Source organism: Argiope bruennichi, chromosome 1 (assembly GCF_947563725.1).
Source record: "Argiope bruennichi chromosome 1, qqArgBrue1.1, whole genome shotgun sequence".
In the NCBI taxonomy this organism is placed as follows: domain Eukaryota; kingdom Metazoa; phylum Arthropoda; class Arachnida; order Araneae; family Araneidae; genus Argiope; species Argiope bruennichi.
This window is the reverse complement of record NC_079151.1, coordinates 121,134,954-121,159,891: the sequence shown is the minus strand read 5'-3', so window position 1 is coordinate 121,159,891 and position 24,938 is coordinate 121,134,954.

Sequence of the window (24,938 nt, the reverse complement as noted above, 5' to 3'; positions counted from 1 at the left end):
ATAATATTTCACTCTCAACCCCAGCAACAGTAATCTGAACGCATTTTCCCACATTCGCCTAACTCAAAAAACCAAAGCAATCAACAAGAACGCCTGAGTCCCTTTAAATCACACGTGCACTTTCCGAGACCCGCTTGTTTATACCGATAAATCTATCAAATCTAGAAATGTGAAACAGAAACCGATGCCTCCCTCCCATAAGAAGGTCAAATGCCATACAATTAGACTGTTAAGTATTTCACTCTTTTCGCAATGGATAGACAAAATATAACTGATCAAAAACATACAAAATAATATGTAGCGAACCCGAAACTGCTGATAACATATCTATTCCTACATAAACCAATAAGCATTCCATCCTTTTTCTATTCAGTCAAAATATAAACAAAACCCCAGAGCGAAATTAATCATGGTCCTTTAAATGCCCAATCCTCTCGAAAGAGCCGAACACGTGCAATTGCTTAGATGTTTACACATCCCGGATCAAATGAAAAAAAAAGCCCAGAACTGAAAGCGTATATTGAAGGTCAACACTGTGAGATATGCTTCGAAATTATAACGGACTTCAACTGCCATCTAGTGCTGTTTAAAAATTTAAATAAAACGTTTTAAGTTTAGTTTAGTTAGAGTAAGCTTTAGCTTAAGCTTTCATTTAGATTAAGCATCCCGCTTTAAAGAAACACGAGGACAATTTTGGGACGGACCTCATAATTTTGAGCCGCAGTCAGACGATGAGGACGACAACTGAGCTAGCACCCACCTCTCCAAACTCTCACAAAACACTAACCTTGAGGGCCTTTGGTCCCGACGGATTTAATTTTCACTAGACCCGCTTCCACGATGGTTCTTCAGTAGAATCGGGTCTCGAACCAGAAACCATCCTGTTCTGAAGCCGAGACCTTACCACCAGACCACCATGGCCCCGTCAAAAGTTCCAAATAGCAATCACACCGGCGGGTCGTGATCCTACAGAGACGGAAAGGCTTGTCTCATATATGATGCCGTGGCCCGTGAAGGGAGAATCGCGTGATCACGTATATGTGACCATGAGCCTGAACGGGTTAAAAGAGAAATATCAATTATGAAAGACAAAATACTAGTGTGCATTAATAATTTAATATTTAGTTAAGATAAAAAGGTTGCATGTAAGTAGTTTCCTATAAATTACATTATTGTTACACTAATTGTTAATAATTATCTGTGCCCTTATCTAGTAAATTAAAGAGATGAATAAAATTGAGAATGCTTGGATTAATGATTTCGGTGTTTATATGAACTAATTCATGTTGGAATACCTCGATTCTTCTGATTTAGAAGTTCCCGTAAGGACAGGCAAGAATACATTTTCTCTTACACTTCGATATATTTGAATTTGGGGCCTAGAAATCCAAAAACAATGCCTTAGAAAATCTAGATGAAATACGAGAAGTGTAGTATCTTCATAGAGCAACGATATATGAAGATACTACCGTTGCTCTATGAAAGATACTACACTATACTATTAGTCTCACTGACATCAAAGACAGTACCGAATTTTCACAATCTTAAATCAACACACATATATTCTTTCAAAACGCACACTCATAAACGAGAAGTTCACAAGCTTCATACCGCACTACATTCGCACCAGATGCAACTTGAAATGCATCTGGCAGCATCTTTTGATAACAACATCCATCATTTTCTATTAGGAATGCCAAACACTGTTTGGTATCACAGTTGCGCAACACGTGGAGAGCAAGCACACCGAGGAAGAGTTAACTCGGCCATAAAAAAGGCATAACGGGAGTGGGTGAAAAAATGGTGACAAGAATGATGGGGAACAGAAGACGAGAGAAATGTGCACAAAAAAACTTCTTCAACAGCGAAAGGGGGAGTAGATATTAGATAGGTGGCACGATGCTCGAATACATACTTGGCGACAGATTTATTGCTGTTTTGGCGAGTTTGGGGGAGGATAGTTGATGTGTTTTATATCACTATTGGCGAGATGAAAGTTGTGTCAAATGGTTTATGAATATTTCGTGATCAACCATTTGCAAGGGTCTGATATTTGTATTCGAAATTGAATCGGGCATGTTTTCAATCTGTTAGCACTTGAAAAGCTTCGTTTAATCTTTTATAGTTTCTATTGAAAGGTAATTGAGGTTATAAAAGTTTTAATCCTTTCATTCATTAACGTTTGCTGATCTAACGTCTACTAGGTTAAGAAATAAATGGATGAATTGGATACATAAATTATTATACTCTTAATCATGTAATTCTATATCTTAATCAAAATTATTAAAAAATCAGCATGCCTATGCGAATTGCTTTTTTGCTGTTTGAAAGTTTACTGGGTCACAACTCTATATTTATTAATCTTCCTTCAAAATAAACACCCTTTGTAACAATTATTATATCGTTCATATACACATACATACATGTATAAGGTGATGAACACATATTCAAATAAATCTGCTAATTTGGTCTTCTTTCAAAATAATCACCCTCTGTAACTATGCATTTTTATATCGTTCATATAAAATTGTAATAGTAATTTGTGTCAACTTCTCCACTGTCTTCGTCACTGCACTTTTTCAGAACTTGAGAATCGTTGCCTCTTAAACAAATTCTTCATCTTAGGAACAATTCACAAGCGACAGTATCAGGGAAGACGCTGATTCTGAAAGTACCAGAATGTGATATTTTAATAGGTAAATTGTCACCAAGGAGCCGGTACCATTCCTAAAGGAATACCCAAGGCTTAGGCCCTTTCCATGACGGGAAATTTTGAATGTCTGTAATATGAACTACGTGAATCCGCTACGCATGTTCTGCTCTAACTAGTTGCTTGTTCTGGTGAAAAGAGTAAAATCCATTTAAAACTGGAAAAATATTCCGAAAGTTATAATATAGAGAATCTTGGAATTCATAATATAGTGAACAGAAGCCGGCATGGAATACGAACATCTTTCTTTAACCGAATGGCTTTACTCTTGGAAACACATACACAATTTTGATCACAAGATCAAACCAAATTTCATTCTTGTCATATACACAGTCATAAAAAGACATATTGTTATGCATATACATTACAAAAGTGTTCTGTGTATATACAAAAGACATTATATATGCATATATACAGACAAAAAGACATATTGTCTGTCAGTTGATGGTTTTAGTACAAAATATGGCACTGATCTACAATTTTACTGTAAAGATAATAATTAAATTCGTTAATCTAATATGAAAGTTTTCTTTTAATTGCGGCGTTCACAGACATACTAATAGAGACAATTAACCCACTGATATATTTTAACCAAAGTTTTTTATGCTTGAACCATTGGCTAATCGGGTGATATTACCATATACAACAGTTTAGTTCAGCGCATATTTCAATTATGGAGTCCGAATGCTGGATAGACAAACTTCTCGTAGATAGATTTTTAATTCCAATATTCTCTACAGATCTAGAGTTTTGGTTAGAGACCATAAGCCAAATTTCATTCAAAATCTTATTCTTTTTCGCCAAAAAACTTATTTTCAAATGCTATTTCTGTTTTGTCAGTCTGTTATTATATTTGTCTCTTCACAGACAAATAAACATAACTGCAATAAAGAACGTATAAAACGTTAATATTTATCAAAATCTCAAAGTTTTTTTTTTTTTTTTTGCATACTTTGGAAATGAGAAAATAAAAGGAAGGGGAGGGGGATATGTACATTTATCATACGCGAAAGTGTCAGTTGTCGCGTCAGATGCGACAAACCACTTGTGAACTAATTTTGGAATTCATTTTTAATCTTTGAGGAAACAAGCCATCACTCTACAGCACAGCATAAGACCGTATGCTCATATATTAGATGTTTTGCTATGTAATATTTTTCGCATGAGTGTGATATCACACAAACTGTATCTATTAAGTTAATTTTTTAATGTTTGTTTTCATGTCTATTAAGATTATTTACTAGTTTAAACTTTTGAAAAAAAATTGTGAGGGAAGGAGGACAAGAAACAAATATCTTTCTTAATCTATATCTATAAAATGACGTCTCTGGCTCGAACATCGCATAATAGAACATTATATATTTTTAATTACATAAATGAATCAGAATAGTAACTAGTTATCAGTCAAATATCAAAGTAACGAGTAATAACTTCAAGTAACTGCGATATTTTTAATTATATATAAATGAGTCAAAGTAGCAATTAATTATCAGTCAAATATTAAAGTAATATCCAGCAATATTTGTAGTTGTTACAAGTAGCTTTGATATTTTAAATTAACTAAATAAATCTAAATAAAAACTAATAATCATTCAAATATCAAACTTGTTACAACTTTAGATATCATTTGTAGTTGTTATAAGCAACTTTTATATTTCTTATTACATAAATGAGTCGAACACAGTCATTAATCATCAGTCAAAATCAAAGGAATGAGTTGAAATAGCAACAAATTGTCAATCAAATATCAAAGTAACTTGTTGCAACTTCAGGTTAATATTATTATTTTATCAAGCACAATTGGGTAGAATCTAATATATTCCATGACCTTTCATTTAGTTATTAGAATAGTAGCAAACACCAGATGGCTGCCTCAATAAATGTGAGAGCCAAATACATGCCGTTTGGTAAAACAATAATAAGGGGGCAGTCATGAATAATAATAGATAAATAAAAACAAAAAAAAAACATTTTCACAGAATCAATAAAATATAAATTATTAATCTAAAATAAATTATTTGACATATTAAGAATGTAAAAAATAAATTTATATATAAAATTTATAAATAGAGAGGATGCAAAATGCGCATCGAGTAAGGCCACAAAATCTCTAATCCACCACTGATCCCATAGACTATAACGTTTTATATGCCTTCTCATATCAAAAAGAGTAGTTTTATTTTTTTATTCTGCAAAAATTAGTTAGAAAGATTATTAATTTTAATAATAAAGTCTATAATGCTATTTCTTTTTTTTTCATTTATTTATGAATTTCTCACCATAATCTTTTGTTTATTAATAATTCAGCTTCTATTTCAAAAGTCCTTTCAAAATTGGAAAAAGGTTTGTTTGTCTTTATATACTTTGCTATTGCGAACGATAAATCTTTTTCTTTTCTTTTCTTTTTTATCTTTTCTCAATTGCAGGATATTTTTTTCCCATCCAAATCCATTATCTTTAAAAAAAATCCCCAATACAAACAATGATAATTATCCCCTATAAAACCACACACAAAAAAAAATTTCTATATCTTCTACAACAAATAATACAAAGAATCTAAACGAAGTTCTAAGATCACCAGACGATTTTCCGAGCCTTAGAAAACCACCAAACGACTTTTTAATGGAATGATTCTCGCCCGAGAGAGGGAAAACAGGGAAGTAGAAGCGAGAAGCTATGAAGTCCAACACTGCAAAACCGAAACCAAAAACTGAAGCAACAGTTATGTTTGTAAACTTTCCGACCGGCAACCCTTCGCGTTGGGATTGCGTCATCCACGTTTGCAAGGGGGAGTAGAGGGGCGATGCTGGGGACACCCTAGGTCAATGACTGCCCCGAGAAATAGAAGAAAAAGAAAAGGTCACAAGCTTCTTGGGAACGCCTCCCCCCCTTCCATATTATGAAAGAAATATATCAAGGGGGGGGGGAGATTTACTGTAAGGTAAGAATTAAATTCAGAGGGGTACTTAGTCAGCGTGCACCCCCAACAAGATAAGAGGTTTGATTTTTTTTTCCCCTTCTCATCGCCTTTTTTTTCACCTCCTCTTAACATCTGGATAAAGAAACGATGACGAAATAAAAAAAAAAAGTGTTGAGCAGACAGCCGTTATTATTTATCTGATGATTCATAGAACAAAATACTAAGATGTTTCTTCGTTCTGGACATCTGCGGCCATTCGCAGAAATATGGGATTAGATATCTTTGAGTATATATATATATATATATATATATATATATATATATATATATATATATATATATATATATATATAGATATATATATATATCTATCTACTTGATTCTAATACTTTTGTATAAATTCATCTGTGTTTTAGAAGTAGCTGCAATTGCGCTCTCTAAATACTATGAAGTTCCTTTTTGGTTTTAGTTTAAATAGATAATAAATTTTAGTTGCGATTTCGAAACTGTTTTGTTTCGTTTTCATTTTAGTTTCGTTTTCAAACTTTTTCTTACTTTAGATTGGTTACTCGTTCTTGCATTTGGTTGGAATTTAGCTGCAGGTGCGCTGTTCCACGAACTGCAAAATTTTTAAATAAAATATTTTTAATAGTTTTTTTTGGTGGTGGTGGGGGGTTCAATAGGTTTTTTGGTGTATTGCCTAAAAAATTTAAGAATTTTCAGATCATTTTTCCTGATTTTACTTTTTCGAGAATTCCTTGTTTTTGGCGTTTAGGAGATATATTTTCATTTTAATAAATAAATTAAACTATGCAAAAAGTTAATAACGAATTTATCATAGCGCATGGCCCGTCGCGCGCTCTACCAAGGGGCACTGTGGATAGCTTTGTGTCAGGAGCATTCACGGAGAAAAAATTACTGACACAATTGTTTTGTTTAAAAAATCTTAAAAATACAAAAAAATATAAAATTTGTGGAAACGGAAAGTGTAGGACATGTCCTTTGGCAGATAAGGAACAGATCAAAAATGAAAACTCAAAATTACAAACATTCTGTAAAAACAAAAATTTGATTTATCTCCTTAATTGTTCAGAATGTAATTTAAAATATATTGGCCAAACTAGCACCGAGCTTAATTTAAGAATTAACAATCACAGATCCGATATAAAAAACTTCATAAAAAATAGGACCACTGACTTCGAACTGGAGCATTTTCAAAACCATAACTTTAACAATATTAATATCTACATTCTAGAAGACAATATTAACGAATTAAACAAAAGATTAGATCTGGAAAACATTTATATTTGCAACCTGAAAACTTTATTTCCTTATGGTCTCAATAGTAAATTAAATGGGGAAGGTTATGCAGATTTAAACAATAATTGCATTTATAACAAATTTAACATTTTTAAAAATTTTCTAAATAAAGATAACTTTTCTAAAAGATTTAAAAGAGGTAAAGGGAAAGGAGGCAATTTTCAAATTATATTTGAGGAATTTCAAAATTACTGTAATCTGGAACACAATAGTGAAAACATTCACAGAATTAGGAAATACATTTTTGGTCTTAGAAATAATAAAATGAAATGGTTTTTAAATAATAAATTCGGGGAATTAGAGTTTAAAAATTCGTACACTAAATGTATTATTCTAGATCTTATTAAATGTAAACTTAACATTGGAAAAAACGATTTACTTTTTAATAATAAAAATAATGTTTACAAAGAATACTGTGTGATTAAATTCTTGGATATTTACTTCGAATATCTAAAATTACCCAAAATTATACATAATAATAATATATTTTTTCCTCTTGCAGATAAAACTAATGTATCAATAGCGTTTAGTTACACTTCAACTTTAAAGAAAAAAATTTGTAATTATAATTACTATAGCAAAAATTTAGATAAAATAAATAAAACAGATTGTTACTGTAACAAGGAAAAATATAAAGATTTTATAGATATTGATAAAGGTCATATTATTACAGGTAATTTAAAAATTATTGAATCCAACTCTTTAAGAGATTTGATGGGAAGAGGAACAAAATTTAGATTAAGAGAAAAAATAAACCATAACAAAATTTTGATTTCTATTGGTAATGATTTGGATGTTTTTATTGCCAAATTAGCTAGAAAATACCACTGGCCTGCGGAAGGTTTCGGGGAATGGAAAGTGAGAATTTTAAAGGAAATTAAAATAAAATTGAATACTGATTTTGACAGATCTAAAGAACGTGGGATTTATTTTAGTAAAACATTAAAAAATGAAATAAAAAATTTAAAAGAAAAATTTGTTATTACAGTAATAGATAAATCAGCAAATAATTTCTGTTTAATTTGTAAATATTATTATAAAGAACTTTTAATTAATGAATATAACTCTAATGCAACTTATATGTTAAAGAACACCGGAAAAAAGGAATTAGATAAAAGAATGCTAGCTTTTGCAAAAAAAACCAAAACTAAGACTTGCTCTCTTAACTATCCTTATTTATTCCCAACAGTTAAATTTCATAAAAATCCATTAAAATTCAGATTCGTAACCTGTAGCACTGGTAGTTATAATTACTATACGGGTAAACATTTCTTTAAATACTTAAAAATTATCCTGGACAAAATAAAAAATGAAGACAACTTTATTATTTCTAGTAACAAAGAAGTATTGGATTTTCTTAAAGATAACAACATTAATAAACTTAATACTTTTGATTTCGAAAATTTATACACTAATCTACCTCATGAAAAATTAATAAAGGTCTGCACTTTTATATATGACGAATATTTAAATGAAAATATCATTCCTAAAAATAACTGGCTTGAGTTATGTAATTTTAATATTACTGAAAATTACGTGTTTAATGGTATTAATTTTTATAAACAAGTCAAGGGCATTCCAATGGGGACAGCTTTCTCAAGTGCTTTAGCTAATATTTTCCTGCATTACTATGAGAAAAAAATAATTAAATATAATTTAATAAACGGGTGGAGATATATTGATGACCTACTTTTGATTAACTTCGACAATACTAATATTATTACTAATTGCTATCCAAAAGATTTAATTCTAAAAGATACAAATATAAATCAACTTGAGGCTACCTTTCTGGATTTAAAAATCGAAATTGCTAATGATAAAACAATAGTTGGTATATACGATAAAAGGGATGATTTCAACTTTAAAATAACAAAACTATGTAACTACCATTCCAATCTAAACTCTAAAATTTTCAAAAATCTAATTTTCTCACAAGTTAACAGGATCAAAAGGGTTTGCAATAATAAAAATTCTTATATTGAAGCATCAAATATCCTCCTTAAAAATTTAATTAAAAATGATTTTCCTAGAAATTACTGTAATGTCAATTTTTTAATTAAACAAGGTATGGTTTGGGATTAATCTTTTGGCTTAAATAAAAATAGAAATTTACTTGCATATTGGATCACTCAATAGATGGCGCTGGGTGCCTACCTCTGTTTACATAATTTAACCGTTAACTTTCAAAAACAGGAAATCACAATCGATTGTTTAAAGTTTCATTCACTGTTGGAAGGTATGTTCTGGCCTTTTTGTTTTTAATTTTAATTTTAATTTTAATGCTGTTTTTGTTTTTATTGTTATTGTTTTCATTGTATTTTTACTTTGTGGTTTTTTTCTAATTTGTTATTTTGTATTTCCTTTCTGTTAAAATGGTATATCTCTTGAGCATAATTTCGGGGGATTTTCGGGTCACGAGGAATCATTATTAGACTTAATGTCTGTATGTCCTCACAGAAAAAATCCCTTTATTTGAATCCCTGCCTGAGGGTGACCCTTGAAAAAGTCTTCAGGCCGGATTCTTTTTTAATATTTTTTAATAATTTTTTTGGTTTAATTTTTATTTGATTTTGTTTTTCCTATTAACTTGATTCTAATACTTTTGTATAAATTCATCTGTGTTTTAGAAGTAGCTGCAATTGCGCTCTCTAAATACTATGAAGTTCCTTTTTGGTTTTAGTTTAAATAGATAATAAATTTTAGTTGCGATTTCGAAACTGTTTTGTTTCGTTTTCATTTTAGTTTCGTTTTCAAACTTTTTCTTACTTTAGATTGGTTACTCGTTCTTGCATTTGGTTGGAATTTAGCTGCAGGTGCGCTGTTCCACGAACTGCAAAATTTTTAAATAAAATATTTTTAATAGTTTTTTTTGGTGGTGGTGGGGGGTTCAATAGGTTTTTTGGTGTATTGCCTAAAAAATTTAAGAATTTTCAGATCATTTTTCCTGATTTTACTTTTTCGAGAATTCCTTGTTTTTGGCGTTTAGGAGATATATTTTCATTTTAATAAATAAATTAAACTATGCAAAAAGTTAATAACGAATTTATCATAGCGCATGGCCCGTCGCGCGCTCTACCAAGGGGCACTGTGGATAGCTTTGTGTCAGGAGCATTCACGGAGAAAAAATTACTGACACAATTGTTTTGTTTAAAAAATCTTAAAAATACAAAAAAATATAAAATTTGTGGAAACGGAAAGTGTAGGACATGTCCTTTGGCAGATAAGGAACAGATCAAAAATGAAAACTCAAAATTACAAACATTCTGTAAAAACAAAAATTTGATTTATCTCCTTAATTGTTCAGAATGTAATTTAAAATATATTGGCCAAACTAGCACCGAGCTTAATTTAAGAATTAACAATCACAGATCCGATATAAAAAACTTCATAAAAAATAGGACCACTGACTTCGAACTGGAGCATTTTCAAAACCATAACTTTAACAATATTAATATCTACATTCTAGAAGACAATATTAACGAATTAAACAAAAGATTAGATCTGGAAAACATTTATATTTGCAACCTGAAAACTTTATTTCCTTATGGTCTCAATAGTAAATTAAATGGGGAAGGTTATGCAGATTTAAACAATAATTGCATTTATAACAAATTTAACATTTTTAAAAATTTTCTAAATAAAGATAACTTTTCTAAAAGATTTAAAAGAGGTAAAGGGAAAGGAGGCAATTTTCAAATTATATTTGAGGAATTTCAAAATTACTGTAATCTGGAACACAATAGTGAAAACATTCACAGAATTAGGAAATACATTTTTGGTCTTAGAAATAATAAAATGAAATGGTTTTTAAATAATAAATTCGGGGAATTAGAGTTTAAAAATTCGTACACTAAATGTATTATTCTAGATCTTATTAAATGTAAACTTAACATTGGAAAAAACGATTTACTTTTTAATAATAAAAATAATGTTTACAAAGAATACTGTGTGATTAAATTCTTGGATATTTACTTCGAATATCTAAAATTACCCAAAATTATACATAATAATAATATATTTTTTCCTCTTGCAGATAAAACTAATGTATCAATAGCGTTTAGTTACACTTCAACTTTAAAGAAAAAAATTTGTAATTATAATTACTATAGCAAAAATTTAGATAAAATAAATAAAACAGATTGTTACTGTAACAAGGAAAAATATAAAGATTTTATAGATATTGATAAAGGTCATATTATTACAGGTAATTTAAAAATTATTGAATCCAACTCTTTAAGAGATTTGATGGGAAGAGGAACAAAATTTAGATTAAGAGAAAAAATAAACCATAACAAAATTTTGATTTCTATTGGTAATGATTTGGATGTTTTTATTGCCAAATTAGCTAGAAAATACCACTGGCCTGCGGAAGGTTTCGGGGAATGGAAAGTGAGAATTTTAAAGGAAATTAAAATAAAATTGAATACTGATTTTGACAGATCTAAAGAACGTGGGATTTATTTTAGTAAAACATTAAAAAATGAAATAAAAAATTTAAAAGAAAAATTTGTTATTACAGTAATAGATAAATCAGCAAATAATTTCTGTTTAATTTGTAAATATTATTATAAAGAACTTTTAATTAATGAATATAACTCTAATGCAACTTATATGTTAAAGAACACCGGAAAAAAGGAATTAGATAAAAGAATGCTAGCTTTTGCAAAAAAAACCAAAACTAAGACTTGCTCTCTTAACTATCCTTATTTATTCCCAACAGTTAAATTTCATAAAAATCCATTAAAATTCAGATTCGTAACCTGTAGCACTGGTAGTTATAATTACTATACGGGTAAACATTTCTTTAAATACTTAAAAATTATCCTGGACAAAATAAAAAATGAAGACAACTTTATTATTTCTAGTAACAAAGAAGTATTGGATTTTCTTAAAGATAACAACATTAATAAACTTAATACTTTTGATTTCGAAAATTTATACACTAATCTACCTCATGAAAAATTAATAAAGGTCTGCACTTTTATATATGACGAATATTTAAATGAAAATATCATTCCTAAAAATAACTGGCTTGAGTTATGTAATTTTAATATTACTGAAAATTACGTGTTTAATGGTATTAATTTTTATAAACAAGTCAAGGGCATTCCAATGGGGACAGCTTTCTCAAGTGCTTTAGCTAATATTTTCCTGCATTACTATGAGAAAAAAATAATTAAATATAATTTAATAAACGGGTGGAGATATATTGATGACCTACTTTTGATTAACTTCGACAATACTAATATTATTACTAATTGCTATCCAAAAGATTTAATTCTAAAAGATACAAATATAAATCAACTTGAGGCTACCTTTCTGGATTTAAAAATCGAAATTGCTAATGATAAAACAATAGTTGGTATATACGATAAAAGGGATGATTTCAACTTTAAAATAACAAAACTATGTAACTACCATTCCAATCTAAACTCTAAAATTTTCAAAAATCTAATTTTCTCACAAGTTAACAGGATCAAAAGGGTTTGCAATAATAAAAATTCTTATATTGAAGCATCAAATATCCTCCTTAAAAATTTAATTAAAAATGATTTTCCTAGAAATTACTGTAATGTCAATTTTTTAATTAAACAAGGTATGGTTTGGGATTAATCTTTTGGCTTAAATAAAAATAGAAATTTACTTGCATATTGGATCACTCAATAGATGGCGCTGGGTGCCTACCTCTGTTTACATAATTTAACCGTTAACTTTCAAAAACAGGAAATCACAATCGATTGTTTAAAGTTTCATTCACTGTTGGAAGGTATGTTCTGGCCTTTTTGTTTTTAATTTTAATTTTAATTTTAATGCTGTTTTTGTTTTTATTGTTATTGTTTTCATTGTATTTTTACTTTGTGGTTTTTTTCTAATTTGTTATTTTGTATTTCCTTTCTGTTAAAATGGTATATCTCTTGAGCATAATTTCGGGGGATTTTCGGGTCACGAGGAATCATTATTAGACTTAATGTCTGTATGTCCTCACAGAAAAAATCCCTTTATTTGAATCCCTGCCTGAGGGTGACCCTTGAAAAAGTCTTCAGGCCGGATTCTTTTTTAATATTTTTTAATAATTTTTTTGGTTTAATTTTTATTTGATTTTGTTTTTCCTATTAACTTGATTCTAATACTTTTGTATATATATATATATATATATATATATATATATATATATATATATATATATATATATATATATATATATATATATATATATTTGAGCATACGATACGATATGTGTCAAACAATACTTATATATGGCATACGACATTTTTCCTTTTAAGAGGCAGTAAGTAAAGATTCGAATAAATGATTTTATAACCTGATAATAAAATTTACAAATAAATCATCTAATGGATAATTCCATGTAGAAGTTCGATGCATTCGATCAAATGCTAAATGAAAGAGCCAACAAAAATGATTCCAGTATCGAAAACAAATATATAAGTTAAAATTAAAAAATCTAATTTTATTGAATATTTCAATTAGTCGATAACTTCAAAATCCCAGAGAAAAATGTCAGCATACATTGTTTTCAAATGAATTGCTTGAAAATCGAACGAATTTTAAATAATTGTAGTGTTGTTTTTCAGTAAATGAATAGACGAACAGGCAGGCAGTTCAAAAAAACTAATACTCAATAATCAATATTGAACTCATTTTAAAACTGCATTTGGAAAAATACTTATCATGAGCACATTTTAAAAATATGTATGAAAAAAATCCCTGTCAAAAACACATTTTTAAAACACATTTGAAAAAAATATCCCTATCATGAACACATATTAAAACTACATTTGAAAAAAAAATCACTATCATGAGCACATTTTAAAACTACATTTAAGAAAATCCATATGATTAACAGATTTTAAAACTTCATTTGAAAACAAGGTGTACGTACACACAAAAAGATTTTTTTTTTTTAATTTTAACTTTAAAAATCCAGTTTTTTCACAGCAAGTCATATATGTTTAAACTCATTTCAATGAGAAAAAACAATATTTGCTAATTATTAATTAATTAAATAATATTTAATGAGCTAATAAGCATATTTTTTTAAAACATGATATCTTAAATTCTAATTTGTACAGACACATAATTCTAGTTGGAAATGATGCCTAACATGAGTCTTCATATTGTCTGCCTCAATCAAGTTATAAAAATATACAGTTTTTTTACCAATTTTTTCATCAACGATGAATAGAAAAAACGAGATTTTTTTTGCAATTTTAACTTTTAAATAGCCATTAAAAATTTATTTTTAAAAATATAACTTTGATTGAGGCACAAAACATCCACTGTTTCATACAGATTATTTTGTTATATAAATAATTATATTTGGTTGATTTCTTGTTATGATTGTTTGAATGAAGCAACATAGTGGGAAAATATCATTCTTCATAAAATAATTTTAAAAAAACAACCGAAACTAAGAGTTTTTAGTGAAAGTACCTTCAGAAAAATAATTATAACTCGAGAAATATTCCGAATATTGACAACATCTTGGTATCGTTTGAAAGGTGAAGGATCAGAGAACAGTTTGAAGCAATAAAAAAATATTTGATATTTTGAACGATTTTCAAAGTTTCAAGCGTGTACGTAAAGACATGTAAAGTTTAAAAGATGGATTCCATTTTTCTCTTACATCATAGAAAAGAACAATAATATTACGTAGGCTTCTTAATATTACATATTACAGCAGATGATTCCAACAAATTTATCCAAAGAATTATAATTTTTTACCAGTTGACAATGACTTCAAATTTTTCCAGTAAAATCCCCAAAAGAATTTTTTCGATCGACTACCGAACATACAAACTCTTTTATAATCTTTCACTAATAGCAGCGTGGGTGTACTTCCTACGACTTAGTTCCATCCTTAAATTTTTGATGGATTTTGTGTTTCACTTCGTGATATATCGAAAAGAATCAAGTATACATCTAAGATTTCTTCACGTTGCTTTTATTGAATAGAAAAATGAAAAATATTTATTAATATTGTTCTGCTACTTTCATAACAAGGTTATACACATGATTTCATTCACACAGGCCATTGCATTTTTGACTTATTGCTTTCCCATAAGCAAAAACACGAACTTAAATCGACCGTCCATCCATTGACAGATATGGTTCAAAATATGATATACAGGGTGTTTATTTAGTCCCGGACCCATTTTGATGTTTAATAACTCATAAATAATAAAGATAGATTAAAATTAATAACATAAATGGTTAAATAGACTCAAAAAGTTTCATGAACCTTGTCAATGAACTTCTACGTGTGCCCCCTTCGTCGCACGGAGAATATCAAGTCGATAGTCAATTTCACGCCAGGTAGCGGCAATCATGTCGGCATCCACAAAGCCTATTGCGGTTGCAATTCTGGCTTTTAGATCATCAATGTTCGACACTCTCCTCCTGAAAACGTTGTCTACAAACCCCCAAAGGAAAAAGTCCAGCGGCGTTATGTCAGGTGATCTGGGTGGCCAAGGAATTGGACCTCCTCACCCAATCCATCTTCCTGGAAAATGGTCTCTTGTGGTGTATGCATTCTCCTTAATATCCGCTCGAATAAAACATCACATACAAAAGTACTACATAGAACAGACACATCAAAAGTAAACATAACATTGCAATAGTTGCCAAAAACAAATGAGAGAAAAATGCAATTAATAAGCAGACGATATTTAGAAAAGTACAGATATTTAGACTGGAAAATGAAATTATCTGAAATTAACCACACATGCAGACGATATTTACAAAAGTAAAAATATTCAAACCTGAAAAGGAAAATATATGAGTTATTCCATCAATAAATGCCATATGTTTGTCTATATCTTCATTATTTTATGAGTTATTAAACATCAAAATGGGTCCGGGACTTTATAAACACCCTGTATATTTATAACTCAAATGATAGAAAATTACGTTAAATTTTATTAGTTCACTGCGTCTTTGTATTAGTGTGATTACACGCGCACTGACTGATATATTTTTCCATTAAAAACTGTTCAAAATTTATTATGCATCAACAATTTTGATAAAAATAGAACAAATCATTTGCACCAAAACAGATTTCAAAACAGAACCATTGTGTACATAGACAGACAAATTTGATTCTAGTTGGTTGATTGATTTTTTTTTTTTTTTTTATGATACAAGAACTAATATTGGCCAAGCATATTTAGGAAAGTCTAAAATGTGGAAATACAAAAAAAAATTATTATTTATCTAAGCAAATGTAATTATCAATTTCACTGACAATTATGATAGTTTTTCTTTTTTAATCCTTGTGCAGGAAAGCCAAATTTAAATTAATTATAAAACGAATAGTGATATTTTTCTATAAAAATAATGGTCATATATATTGTTGAATCCTCTTTGATTTAAGCTGATAACTGAAATTTAAAGAAGGACTCCCTTCATCTTTCGTATGTCCAACTATTTTATTTCCATCGAGAATTGACTAAGGTATTGTCCATTTTAGCATGATAAAGGTTATAAGTTCAGTAAAATAAAATAAATAATTATAAGTTCAGATGCAGTAAATCGGATGACGTGACATTTCCGAGGCAAAAAATCGTTCAAAATGCTTTACGGGTCAAACGGTGGACTCAAATCTATCGAATGTGACACTTAGATTCTTCTTGGGTTATAAATGCTCTCTAATAAAGGGTTTTAATTTTTTTAACTAAATGAAAATGTATCGAAATGTTAATGTTTTTACGTTCTTCCACTATAACTCTGAAGAAGATAATTGTACAAAAACTTTTTTCACATCAATTGAAAATTTAAAAAATTAGATTTTCAGTAATGCTAATTGTATGTATATGCAGTTTTTCTTTAATTTTAACATATTTTTCAAAATTAATTTTAAACATAATTTTTTAACACAATGCTTTTCAATACATATATATATATATATATCCAAGTGCCACAAAATATCAACATTTTAAAAAATAATTATGAATATTTTAATAGCTATCATGTTTCTAAGTAAAATAAATTATAAATTTTTCGGTTTAATAATAATCAATGTTTTAACCCTTTAACAGGAAAATGGTAAAAAGTTAAAGTAGAAACATTTTGCAGCGTACCTATTAATTAAACAGGATATGTATAGTATACTCATCCTTTCTTTAAAACGTTTTAAGTAATTCAATAATTCTAAGAAATGTCTTTCATTTTTTGTACAGAAATCTGTGCACGAACGTTTTCTAACAGTACCCATGTAAAATATTTTGCATTCTAGATCTCCCATAAGAGTTAATGAAAATAACCATTATTTCTGAGCGACCTTGCTAAAGAAAGGGCCAACATATTTCAAAATATTCAGGCATTTTTGGAGCATTATTTCACTTTGTATAATTTCTTTAAACTGAATGAAATAAAAATAGAAAAAAGAATGCAACAGATGATGGAATAAAGCCAAACGAGGATAAAACAAGCGTATTCCTAAACCATTATAACGCTGTAATGTTTCCAACTAGAGATTCATATCTCTTTCTTTTTTTTTAACTGCACACTAAAACAAAGAATAGCTAGATTATTGTTATATTCTTACAATAAAATTGCTAACAACGCAATATTCAATCATTGCTGAGATTTTATTACTAGAAAAAAAGGGAGACATGGTTCATTTCATTTCCAAGAGGCATGCATGTTTATTGGTCGAAATCGATTGGCTGTCTCGACGAAAGGTTTCAATACAAAGGCGTGAGAAATACATTGCGTGCAGACTGGGCGTTCAGCAAAATTCGAGAGTGGATCTTATTTCGATCGCTGATTCAAGGAAAAGGGTAATTTAAAAATAATCTTCAATGTTTTAATTTATGAAAAAAACTATTCAAAGTTTTCATAATTCCCTAATTTGTTATGAAACGTTCAAAATGAACTCATTTAGACATATAAGACAATCAGGAACCAAAAATCGCACCCCCACCCCCTCCAATTTTTATAAGGAGACTTTGGACTCAATTACGCACTTTTGCGAATCATTCACATTTGAGCTTATGAAATTTTGATGCATTTTTATTAAAATATAAAAAAGTCAAGTATCTTTTAAAAAATTAGAACACTTTAAAATGAAATATATTATTATTTAAAAATAAAAAGATATAATTATTGCAAATTTTAAAGCATTTCAGGAGACTTAATTTTTAATTTTTCTATTGTTTTTTCCTTATTACCTTATAAACATTTATTTGGGAAAAAAAACTGTTTCTGTTTTTATAATTCCATTTACATGTTAAAGTTTTAGAAATATTTTTATGTGCATTAAATTTTCATAAGATATTGAAATTTTTCTGAACTAAAATTGACTTTTAACTATCTTAGAAACCTAAAATGCATGTCCTGTTTTCTTTTAATATTTAACCAAACCATCATTATTATCAATACTATTTAATTTCCTCAAAAATTAAGACATCTGGAGCATTTCAAAAATATTTGATTTTAATTAAAATATCATTTTGAGAAAAGTCATTAAAATATTTTTTTTTCTCTAGGCCCATCAAATATTCCTTTTATTGAATAATACGTTTCATAATGCTGTTATAGTTGAATATAAACATATATTTTAGTAATGAAACAATAAAAACAAAATTTTATATTTTCGTCCATTTTTGCTTATTTTCAAGTACACTGTCTCTTTGATGTAATTCACTTAAAAAATTATTATTAATTTAATAGCCTCTACATACAAAAACAAAACATCTGTCCTATGATATGAAAATCAAAGATTTATACAGGGCGTTCTGTTTAGAAATCATCAAACGTTACAACAGAGAGTTATTAGTAAATTAAATGAAACAAATATTGCAATAGAACATAGTGTCGCAATGAACGCTGAAATGATAAAAATTGCCAAAAATGCTCCGAAGTCACGCCGGAACGACAAAGAGGATATATGTTTTTAGCTCGGACTCATTATGTTTAAAATAAAATCCATTCATTTCAGTATATATATAATCGTTCATCGTCATCAGTAACGCTGTAAGGAGTTAAAAATACTTCCGCCTTTTTGGTGTGCGTCATTATCATAAGCGAATTATGAACTTCTACTGTGGCGTTCAGCTGCTGAGACATTTTTCAATGTTTAAATTGACTAATTAATCGGTGCGTGAATAAATCTAAATATGAATAATTAACAAGGGTTATTGAGCTAAAATCTGGAATTTTTATTGTTTTATCTTTATGCTGATTCATTATATTCTGCTTTCACTGACAGAACGGAAGATTATTGCCAATATTTTCTTTCAGCAAATTTTTAAAATTTTCAATCCAGATTTCCTGTTCATTACTATTTGTTTCATTCCTGTTTTAACAATTAGCTTTGATTTGAGAACCCACTGCAAGGGAAATAAAACTCTTAATGTTATTATATATTTGCATTCAAATTCTACAGAAAATAATAATTTTTTTTATATCTTAAATATTCTGACAATGTGCATAATATTTTCTACTGCAGCTTTCGTTAATTAAACTGCAACAAACAGTTTCGAGATATTGTTAACTAAATAACAATTCGTCTAGACGGGCAGATCATCTAGATTATCTATAATAATCTACTTGAGATAGGAACATGCATTTTTGATTTAGAAAATATGCCTCAAAAGAAATCTAAATATTAGGTTTAGTTATTATCTTTTGCTGTTATAATAAACAAAAGCTTTATAAGCGGAAGAACATTTCTGAAATCTCTTTTGAATTTAAGAAATCCTACAAGAACATTTATTTCACCTTAAACAATTGGATCTTATTTTTCTTCCCATGATTTTCCAGACAGTTCTTTGTAACTGAAAAAAAAAATAGAGATAGCAAGCGAATTTATTTTAGCAAGACAGAAATTTAAGAATTACCGATGGCATCTTGGCTTCGTCACAGACACAGTTAATCTATATTTTTTCTTATTGCATAAGAGACCATTACCAACGAATGGAATTCAAACTTAAACAATGTCTCACAAATTCAATAACATATGCTTCGAAAACTCTCGAAGTGTCAGGTGTCGTGACATCAAGCCGTCAGGTGCTGATGTCGCAACACGAGCACATGATGCACCCGATCAGGAAGACGGCAACTCTTTGCTACATGTTCTCAAGCACTTCCTCGTAGCAGGAAATGATCGAAAAATCCGTGCACTGAACTTCTTTTCATCAGGGGTGGGGGAACTTTGAGAGACAGGTAGATGGAACAAAAAAATCTACCTTCAGTCTTTTTTTCCCACTGCACAGAAGTAGAGTTTAAAGAAACAGAAGGTGTACAAAAAATTTCTTGAAAGGTTTGATGGCACGAGAAAAAAAATTCGTACCTTACCCCCCTAGTGAAAGGCCAATCTGCAAACTTTTCCCACCTTTTTGGAAGCTCCTCTCTCTCCAGTTTGTTCAATTCTTCGCTTCCCTTTCATTTTCCGTGAACCTTTTTTTTTTCCCCTATGAGTGCCTAGTTTTTTTTTTCTCATATTGATCTTCAATATTTCTGGTTTATTTCACCGGTGGTTGATTCTGTCGTTCTTCTTCAAGAAGAGCGCTCTGAGTCTTTCGTTACCGTAATATATAACTGTAATGATTGCTTTCCGGAAAAAAGTGCTAGCAACAATAACTCGTCTACTAAAAGCATTAGAGATATGTTGCGAAGTGTAGGATTGTGAAATGTCAGAAAAAAATCGTACTTGAGTTTCGACGTTTTATCAGCTAAGATTTTAGAAGCATTAATCATTTGGTGAGAACTGATTAATACCAGACATTTTTTCAGAGTAGAGTGAAATATACAAATGCCAATTTAAAAAAAAAAAAGAAAAGTCATTTTAAATTCAGCTTTTTTTTTTTTTTACATAGTGAAATATTTCGAAAATCAGTGGGAGAAGTGGTCTTCTCAAAAGTTTTTCGCATAATCTCTAATAAAAATATCAAAGAACGCCTTACATGGCACTGGCGTACAATAATTACGAAATATTAACTTGCAGTTAAATTTAATTTGCAGTTAGAAAATCCCATATCAAATTTTATATATTTAACTCCTTACGTTTTGGAGTTAACGCGTTTATATGGTTTTGAAAGAACAAACCGAAAGATGGTGAACCCTACATTGGATTTGGTTCAAAATTTGATGGGTGTCTAATTTTTGAAGGTGAAATGTGTGCACCGAATTCTTATCTACCTAGCTTACTTAGTTTTGTTAAATTACATTGCAGACAAATTTCTTCTGAATGGATTTCACTCAAAATTTCATACAAATATACATATTGGTGTAAAGATCGCATACCAAATTTCATCCTTCAAGCTGAAAGCATTTTTGCGTTATCAGTGTCACAGATAGATAGGCAGCCAGACGGACATTTTCCAAAAATGTGGTTTTCGAATTCAGAGATGTAAAAATTCGTCAAAATCTCGAATTCGAATTTTTTTTTTACAAATACTTTCTCTACACTACGAATCCGAGAAAGTAAAAATTGTGGTCAACAATGTTTAGAATAGTTGTATTTCAAATTTTTAAGTAAATGCAAATTTTATTGAAGTACAGTTATTAAATTCATCAATTTTCTTACAAAATTTTGTAATGCTTTAAATAACTTTAAAAATAAAAGACTGCGCTCAAATAAATAATATAAGAATTTTAGACTTAGGTTTTAAAAAATCTGCTCATGCTCGTAATATTTATGCATTCAAATTGATACATTGGAAATTAGCTAATATCAGAAAATCATGCCAGTATTATAAATAAATTGGCATTAATGAGTTAATATTTTGTCTTTGTGCCTACTTTTCTCCTACTCCAAAAATTGGCACCAGGGGTGCTAATTATCCAGTTGCCTTCCTTTCAACTATGCCTCTACCCCTGTACGTCCGGCGCAGTAGAGACAGAACTGGCTCTTGCGCCATTAAAATCCTTAAATCAAATCCGAACCTCTACCTCTGTAAGTCTGGAGTGGTATTGTCAAAACTGACTCCTGTGCCATTAAAATCCACAAATTAAATCAAATCAGTCAAATCAAATCCAAGCTTATGCCTCTGTACGTCTGGAGCAGTATAGTCATAACTGACTCTTACGCCATTAAAATTCACAAATGCAATCCAATCAAATCCAAGCCTCTACCCCTGTAAGTCTGGAGCCGTATTGTCAAAACTGACTACTGCGCCATTAAAATTCACAAATCCAATCCAATCAAATCAAATTCAAACCTATGCATCTGTACGTCTGGAGCAGTATAGTCAGAATTGATTCTTGCGCAATTAAAATTCACAGATCCAATCCCAATAAAATCTAAGCCTCTGCCCCTGGGCGTTTGGAGCAGTATAGTCACAACTGACTTTTACGCCATTAAAACCCACAAATCAAATCCGATCAAATCAAATCAAATATAAGCCTCTCCCATGATTGAATAATTAAAAATATTTAATAATTTATATCAATCTCGTTACGTTTTAATAAGCAATTCTTACTGCTTAGTCGCAAATTGCTTACTAAAATGGAGATATATTTCTCAAAGCTTATTTTTTTATTAAAAAAATTTAATCACCTAATCCATCTATAAAAACAATACCTTCTCTTTTACCATCGGGAAAATGCAGTGTCGATTTCATGCTAATTGCACAAATAAATAACTAACACCAGAATGGAACAACGGCTCTAAAGTTTGGGAAAGAAAGACTTCAAAAAAAAAAGCACCACCCTCAAAAGAACATAAACAAAAGAATTCAATAAACTTCATACTCCATTGGGAAGCCAAGTTAAGGGAAGACTACAACACTAACCCGAATACAATTTAAGCTAAATAAAAAAAAGAAAAGAAAAGAAAAATTACACTTTGTTAAAAAAAAAAAAGTTCGAAAATTCGCAAAGAAAGGTCTCGTTGCTGGGAACTCGATTTCAAGAACCCTTGATGAAATAAAGTCTTCGAGATTAACGATCCAGTAACATGGTCATTCCATACCGCTGCGGAAAAGGACCAGGACTCGTTCCCTGGGCGGCCATTAAAAGGCCAAAGGCGGGCCAGTCCCGACCCAGGTCCCAAGGGAGTACACTTCATTCCCTCTTCTTGCTCTCCAGAGCAGGTTATCTTAGCTCGTTTATGGCCCTGTACCACCGGCAGACGGTTTTATCCAGCAACGGGGAGCGGGACTCCGGCCTTGATGAAAGAGCTTCATGCGCACACTTGAGCGGGGTTAATTTGTACTGTGGTAATGGAAGTACCAGGACTGTAACCTTGAATCTTTTTGGCGAAGTCGTTCGAAGATTCTTTGAATTTTAATTCAAAATATAAACCAAGGTGCAAAAAAAAAAAAAAAAAAAAAAAAAAAAAAACAGCATATAAACCAAAAATAGTTACAATGAAAAAAAAAAATCTAAGCAAACTTTATTGAGTCAATTTGTACTTATATGATGGAAAACTGGGAATGGGAAAATGTAGAATTCTTTTGGCAAATTTGTACGAATTATTTCAGGATTTTTAGTTTAGGATATCCATCAGGTATAAAGAAAAATAAAATAGTCATATTTGTACATTAATCAAAAACTGATCAAATGACAAAAATATCGACATTTTACTGAATATAGTTGAGTAGAATTAATTTGACCTTAGATAATGTAATACTGCCCTGTTAATTATGAAACTTTCGGCTAAATTCTGTCGAATACGTTCTGAATGAAAAATAGTCAAATCTGAAGTGCATGAATCAGGAGTCATTACAGCTTAAAAAATTAAAATCAAGAGACCTATAATCTGAAGCTTCATAGCATATTAATATTTTAATTCGTTTATTTTTATTTTATTTTTTTAATTGTTCTTAATTATATAGTAAATATAATGTGCATACTAGAAAACATTTAATACCGTTGCAACATGCATAAGAATAAATCAAGCAATCAAAACAATGGAAGTATTGAAATAAAATATACTTAAAAATATTTTTCAAAATTTAACGAAATGAGAAAAAAAAAAAAAAAAAAAAAACTGCACAGAAATAAAATTAAAGTCCTTGAGAGACGAAATGGTTTAAATTTCAAATTGGTACAAAAACAGTTGTTTTGAGTTTCAATGTTACCGAGAATAAAGTTTTGATTGATTTTTTTTAATTAAATCCAAATAGAAACCCCTTTTTTAATGAGTATTTACTAATAAAAAAGTAATTATGAACTAATTTGATAACTTTAGGTGCAACAAGCTGCCTTCTAGAGAGTTTCGTACGATTTTTTTCATCATACATGTCTAAATTTGCAGAGAGTATATAAATATTATCAAGATAAAAAATTTTAAAAATATGACATGTCTGAACAGTGGTGACTCTCTAAACTATCGAACAAAAACGAATCCTTGTATTTCATTTAAAGAAATTTAGTGAAATGATTATCCCTTAAAGAATCATCTTTTTTTTTCCAGTACTGAGGTCTTCCAACATAAAAGATAAGCAAATTCACATGTAAAAGAAGGCAATTCATTTAAGAATATTACTATGAACTTAACTTTTCATATTACCTATATATATACTTAACTTTACCTTTATATATACTTAACTTTTCATATTACCTATTTCATATTACCTATATAATATTTTTGCATTATTTATTTACTTAGTATTATCAGTAACAATACAAAATCAACTTTTCTTTTGTTTTAATACTAACTGTGATTTTAGATATTATTTCTCATTGGAGCTATTAAAATTTCGAATGTATTCATCTCCAATAAAAAAAAATTACTATAAAAGTAAAATAATAATAGTTCCACGTCTATCCAGTGCAAATGGTTAATATTTTTTACATTATTTATTTATTTATTTATTATAAACAGTAGCAATTCAAAATCAACTTTTCTTTTCTTTTGACACTATGATTTTAGTTATTATTTCTCATTGAAGCTATTAAAATTTCGAATGTTTCCATCTTTCAATAAGAAAAAAAAAAGAAGAAGAAGAAGAAGAAGTAGCACGCCTATCCAGCACAAGTGATTAATATTTTTTTAATTATTTATTTATTAAGTATTTATTA